This window comes from Rhagoletis zephyria, unplaced genomic scaffold, assembly GCF_001687245.7.
Source record: "Rhagoletis zephyria isolate East Lansing unplaced genomic scaffold, Rhagoletis_zephyria_1.1 Rzeph_scaffold_01019, whole genome shotgun sequence".
In the NCBI taxonomy this organism is placed as follows: domain Eukaryota; kingdom Metazoa; phylum Arthropoda; class Insecta; order Diptera; family Tephritidae; genus Rhagoletis; species Rhagoletis zephyria.
In genome coordinates this window covers 87,948-94,948 of record NW_016158103.1, presented here as the reverse complement: position 1 = coordinate 94,948, position 7,001 = coordinate 87,948, and the positions used below count along the sequence as shown (strand labels likewise).

The 7,001-nt window shown below is 35.5% G+C and overlaps 1 protein-coding gene and 1 long non-coding RNA gene across 3 annotated transcripts in view; one reads left to right on the top strand and one right to left on the bottom strand.

Annotated features, from left to right (window-relative positions):
* Nucleotides 1-7,001, bottom strand: part of LOC108362464 (TBC domain-containing protein kinase-like protein) — a 48,700-nt gene that overhangs the window by 13,249 nt on the left and 28,450 nt on the right. The window lies entirely within an intron of this gene.
* On the top strand, nucleotides 1,905-6,891 carry LOC108362466 (uncharacterized). Its single transcript, XR_001847473.1, has 3 exons — nucleotides 1,905-2,412; nucleotides 3,030-3,032; nucleotides 6,880-6,891. It is a non-coding gene; the product is annotated as an uncharacterized LOC108362466 (long non-coding RNA).

Sequence of the window (7,001 nt, the reverse complement as noted above, 5' to 3'; positions counted from 1 at the left end):
TCCTTTATGTAGGAAACTAAACCCAATAAATTGTGTTACCGGTTTACATACCGATCACATAGCAGTGAAAATCACTTAGATTGGTGCCATATAAAGTATATCTTCCATACCTCTGATTGTTTAGATGCGATTTTTTATATAAGTATGTAACTCCTCTATCGATGTATGCAGATGTATTCAAAATCAGTAACCTGTCAAACTAAAATTTGCAGATGTTCATGAAAGGTATGAAGCCTTCGGCATAGCCGAAGACAGCGCTGCTCCTACTTGTTTTTTGTTGTATTTGTTTGCCAGATGATGGATATGAAGAAGCTATTTGTTTGTGGAAAATATGCAGTATTTATTAAACTGCAAAATTTCATGTTCGTAGCTGCATAAATGGAGAAGTTATAACGAAAAATGTCATATCTGAACAGTCAGTTGTATGGGAGCTATATGTTATAGGGGTCCGATTCTTCCGGTTCCGACAAATGATTAATACATTATAAAAATACACCCACCTACCAAATTTGATCCGGATATCTCGAAAACTGAGAGACTAGATTGCATACAAACAGACGGACAGACAGACAGACGGACAGACGGACATGGATAAATCAACTCAGCTCGACGTTTTGATCATATAAGTATACATTTTAATGGGTCTATCTCCTTTTGTTCTGGTACTTACAAACATCGGACCAAAGTTATAATACCATTTCATGCTCATGAAAGGTATAAAAAGCTGAAAGTGGACCATCCATTCTCGAGTTATGCGCCATCTGACGTACGCAAGTTTGGTATATACATAGAAATATTTATTTTCAATAACAATCGGGGGTTACATTCGATGTAAATAAGCTTGTTTAAATTGATTGATTAAATTTTTTGTTTTAAAATACCACCATTCACTATTATCCACGCCTTTTTATGGAATTTAGCTCCCGTTTCAGGAAGTTTGATTGAATTCTTCCCCTTTTTCTCCTGCTTCCATAAACCACCCCTGTGGGTGGGAGTGCCAAATTTTAGAAAAAAGCTACTTACAAAACCTTTAATAATTGAATCATGATACGGTCCATGATACAAAAAAGAAGGTAGTTTCAATAAACAACTTTTGACGGATAATACAATTTTTTGAAGTTTTATAAATTGTGAGTATTATCAACGGCCTTGCCACTTTGATAATATTAAAACAATAAATCGGAGAATTTTCTTTCCCATATTTATACCAATGTAATAACATTTCAAATCAAAAACCATTATTAGTGCTTGGTACTTTTTTTTATATACGTGGTTCGCACCTTTTTTTTATTAAAAATATTTAAAATGTAAACTGTTAAAGGAGACTTCATCGTAATTGTTCTTTACATTTTGTAATAAAAACCACGCGCGCATTATTCTGTTATTTTTTTGTTTTCTTATTTTGATTACAATCTTGCGATTTAAAAGTCGAATTCTAAATAATGTTCTTCCCAAATAAAACCGTTTTATATTTTGGTTCAAATTTACTTTTACATTTCTCATCAGATTTTGTAAAAAATTAGGCTTTGTGATTAGCGCATCATCATTAAATTTCACAAATTTTTAATTTATGCAAACACCTAAAGTCGGCTTGAACAGACCGCCCTCCGATAAACAACTAACAGATCGTCGTTTAAAGTACAAAACCGTGTATCAACAAAATGCACAACTGCGTATGTGAGCTTGTATAAATTATTTTGTAGAGAGTAAAAATACTCATATTTCAAAATGGTTCTCTTTTTTACAAAGAAATCGCATTTCAGGACGAATGGATAAGGCTTGAGCTAAGAGCTTGTGTGAGCAAATCCAATTTTTGGCAAAAAATTTTAGTTACGCGGTTTTGCAGAACGACGATATGCGGTTTTGTACTTTAAGCGACGATATGTAAGTATACACTTTCTTCATGCGTTCTGAAACCTAGTCGTCAACCTTCTTTATAGGAATTGAATTCATTGAAGATTTTTGCTGTAAACCGGTGTAATTAATATAGCTGCCAAGTTCTGTTCGGAGAAATTGTATCGCGAATCGCAAAGAACAAGCTTCAACATTGACTTGAGTTGCGGGCACTTGATGTATAATTACGGTGACCATTCGTATCGATTTTGGCGGGACAATACCGATTTAGAGAAAATTTTCCCGCTGAATATTTTTTAAAAGTCGGAACGTATGTATAAGAGCCGCGAATTTTCATATTTGTACCGATTATGTCCCGATTTCCAGTGATTTCTTTATTAATTTAAAAAGGTCTAACTGTACACTGACCCAAAAATTATTTTTCTTGCAAAAGTGGCAGCACATTCGTTATCACAAAGTACATGATTATAAGGGGCCATAAACATAGCCAGCATCCTTACTTTCTATGATCTTTGGTTACGTTTTATTCTATCAAACTGGTACTCTCCCTATATTGCAGTCTATCACTCTTGGCTGATTTTTTTTTTATGGTTTTTATAATTATTTGTTAGGTTTTTTTTTATGAAATTGTTCTAACTTGAATTTAATTTAATTTAATTTATTGTAAGCTTAATTAAAGAGAGGAAACACATAAGACAAATATTACCAAAGTCTGATTATTTCAGTGAGTGACGGAATTACTAAATAATTGAATGTACATTATTGCAATACAAGTTGTTTTTGATGTTGGCGATTGATTCTATTTTTTGGGCTGGAGAAGACTTAATTTTTAGTTGATTTTTCTCAGCCAGAAGCCTCGTCGCTCTTAGTTCTGTTCTTGAGCAAATGAAACCAGTCTCAGCTAGAATTTCCGGAGTATCAATTATACCATTAACAACTTTATAGAAGAAGGTCAGGTCGGTCACTTGTCTTCGTTTCACCAGATTGGAGACATTGAATTGGCTGAGATATTATCAACAGTCATAGTGTTTTCAGCATGTGTGAAGTAAGCATAAATTTACAAAATTTACTTGTATTCTTTCTAAGCTGTTAATTTGTTGCTGTCTGTAGGGGGACCATATCACCGACCCGTATTCTAGGATTGGCCTAACAAACGCGGAGAAAAGTCCAATAAGTGTGTTAACATTTCTTAATTCGTTGCCGGATCTACACACGAATCCAAGTGTTCTATATGCTCGAAGGGTTATATAACTAATAGGCTCGCTGAAAGTTAATTTGTTGTCGACGATTACTCCAAGGCCCTTTATTGTTTCTACTACTTGTATATGCTGTCCACCTAATTGATATACAGGTGGCGATTGGTTATGAGATCGCGAGAAGACGATCGCTGCAAGTGGTCGGACTTAAAAAAAAATTTGTGTGGTAGAATCTGGAAAAAAATGTGGTAGATTTCCAAAAAAATGTGGTAGATCTCAGGTTTTGGATCAAACTTTGTACAAAAATGAAAAAAATTCTGCAACGTTTCACCTAAATTGCAAACATTTTAATTAGAATCTAAAAAAAATAATTTTAGTATAATAAAGTGCAAGATTGAAGATGCTTAAAATTGCGTTGAGTTTGGTTTTGGAGTTTTCCTTGACAGTGTATATCAAGATATTTTTCGAACATATTTTGAAAGATTTCTGCAACCTTGCGGAGTGCTGCCAGCTTTTTTTTTATCACACGAGGCACGTTCCAGAAGCCGCTACTTGCGATTTTCCGATTTTGGCAATTCTCAAGTAAAAGTAAACAACGCTTTAGAAACTCTAGATGCACTGAATCTTGCTAACATTTTCACAAAAATCGCCGTTTTTTTTAATTTTCGCTATTAATTCTTTTTATAAAGCATATATTTTGCAATTTAACGCAATAAACCCACGTTTCCTGTTGAAAAATTCAATATTGAGAAAATTTACTATTTTATAGTTTATTTTATCCTCCCATATCCAGAAAAATAAAACTACTCAAAAACGCGAATATGTGGTAGATTTCAGACCTTGTGTGGTAGATGTGGTAGATGCTCAAAAAAGTGGCAGATCTACCATAATGTGGTAGAAGTCCGATCACAGATCATTGCACATTTGTTCACATTTAAGTATAGCTTGTTCGACTTGCACCAGGTCTCCAATTTGTATACATATATCATTCTGTAGAGCTTATTTGTCCTGTTCGCTACTATTTTCTCTATATATTCTCAGATCGTCTGCATATAATAAGTATTCAGAGTTGAAGCTATCACCGATATCGTTTATAAAAATGTTGAATAAAATTGGGCCAAGGTGTGACCCTTGCGGAACTGCAGATACAACGTCGTGACTCTCTTGAGTGCTTTATCTCTGCAAGAACAGTGACTATCATTTGACAAATCATTTGAGTGGCAAGGCTGATAGAGATTTCTGTCACTGGCTACCTACAAGTCTCTATCAAATTATAAAGGGCAGTGTGAAAAATCTGATGTAAACATTAGTGTACATGTGATCTTCCGTCTTCCTTCAACTTATGGTCTCTTTTTAACCAGCGCAAAATTTGCAAACTTGTTAGTAAGATACATGAGAATGTGTTAGTTTCCATCACACAATTCTTGTAGGGATGTTTCATCCCATATTGACTTTTTTTTAATAATAATTCGTGGTCCACCATGTCGAAAGCCTTACTAGTCTCTTGCCTAACGAGTTGAGAATTGCGCTGATGTAAATGTATGGGTTTGTGGTTGTAGACCTGCCTCCGAGGAGTCCATGTTGCTTAGTATTAGTTATGTTTCTGAATGCAAATTATTTTTTCGACCAACGTGGCCATCGACGACTGAATGCATATTGGTCTGTGTTTAAGCCGCCGTTTAAAGCGCAATACGACGGCCGTGCGCGCAATCCTTGGCCGCAGCAGTTTGGCAGTTGACCGACGTCGACTCCGAAAACATGAGTACCGAGCGCGCACGGCCGCATCCCTATCATCGTGCAAAATCCGCAGAAAACAGTTCAGCCAAAAACGTCGGACATCGCGCACGTGCCCTAGTGTTTGGTAGTTCACATCCATACGAGAGTTAAATCTAAATATTTAATAAATAAGCTCTGTACATACACAGATAAACTTGGTTAATTGTTGTGCACAAATAAACAGAAAAATATTTGTAATTATTAACAAAAGCCTTTCCTTTTAAGTGGAAATAAAAAGTTTAGTGAGGTGAGTGCGAAGGAACCAAGCGAAGAAATATTCAGTCTGAAGTTTGTAACATTAGAATGATCACCTGATTTTTGTATAGGAGTAACATAAGATATTTTCCAGGCAGATGGAAAATTACCTGTTTTTTAGGGATTTTTCCAAAATGTGTGTAATAGGTTCGCACATACTGATAACGCAGTTTTTTTTTTTTAAATAGGTTTGGAAGGTCATCATCGTCCAGCGCCCTTATTGATGCTTAGCGTCGACAACTGTATGAAAACATCATCAAATCGGACTTCGAAATTCGATATGCCAGAGTCCATGCGGCCCCTGGCTGTGTCATCATGGAGTTCATCGGTAGAATTTTGTGATCGAGGTGTATTATACACGCTTTCGAAAAAGGAAGCGGACAGATTGCTAACGTTGGCTCCAAAGCTCGCAGTAACATCGGTCCACACCATGTTTGATGGAATATCGACGTCACTCTGTCGTTTATTTTTCAAAAAGTCCCACAATTTGTTAGTGTCTGTTTGTATGCTTCTTTAGACTTTATCAAGATAGTTCTGATAGCACTGTGCCCTTAATATCTTGCACTCGGATCGCAATTTACTACGATATCGTGTTGCTAGCCCTTTAAAAGTGACGTGAGTCTCTTTTTATACCTTTCATGAGCGTGAAATGGTATTATAACTTTGGTCCGATGGTTGTAAGTACCAGAACAAGAAGAGATAGACCCATTAAAATGTATACTTAACTGATCAGAACGTCGGGCTGAGTCGATTTAGCCATGCCCGTCTGTCCGTCTGTCTGTCTGTCCGTCTGTCTGTCTGTCTGTCTGTCTGTCTGTCTGTCTGTCTGTCTGTCCGTCTGTTTGTATGCTATCTAGTCTCTCAGTTTTCGAGATATCCGGATGAAATTTGGTAGGTGGGTGTATTTTTATAATGTATTAATCATTTGTCGGAACCGGAAAAATCGTACCACTATAACATATAGCTCCCATACAACTGATTGTTCAGATATGAGATTTTTTGTTATAACTTCTCCATTTATGCAGCTAAGAACATGAAATTTTGCAATACTTCCACCCATTATCAACAGAAAATTACAAAGATCGGGTCACTATAACCTATATCTCCCGTACTACTGATTGTTCAGATATAAGATTTTTCGTTATAACTCCTCCATTTAAGTAGCTAGTAACATGAAATTTTGAACTGTTGTCACTCATTATCAGAAGACTACTATCAGAGAAAATGGCGAAGATCGGGTCACTATAACCTATAGCCTCCATACAACTGATTGTTCAGATCTGAGATTTTTTGCCATAACTTCTCCATTTATGCAGCTAGGAACATGAAAATTCTCACCGTTTTCACTCATAATTAACAGAATATTTACAGTGAAAATAACAAAGATCGGGTCACTATAACATATATCTGCCATTCAACTGATTGTTCAGATATGAGAATTTTCGTTATGACTCCTCGATTTATGCAGCTAGGAGCATGAAATTTTGCAATACTTCCAACGATTNACTTCTCCATTTATGCAGCTAGGAACATGAAAATTCTCACCGTTTTCACTCATTATTAACAGAATATTTACAGTGAAAATAGCAAAGATCGGGTCACTATAACATATATCTCCCATTCAACTGATTGTTCAGTTATGAGAATTTTCGTTATGACTCCTCGATTTATGCAGCTAGGAGCATGAAATTTTGCAATACTTCCAACGATTATCAACAGAATTCTTACAGTGAAAATAAAAAAGCTCGGGTATTTTTTACATATAGCTCCCATACAACTAATTGCTCAGATATGAGAGTCTTTGTTATAATTTCTAAATATATGCAGCTAGAAACATGATATTTCGCACTATTTTCACTCATTATTGACAAATAGTCTACAGTAAAATTAACAAAGATCGGGTCACTGTAACTTATATAT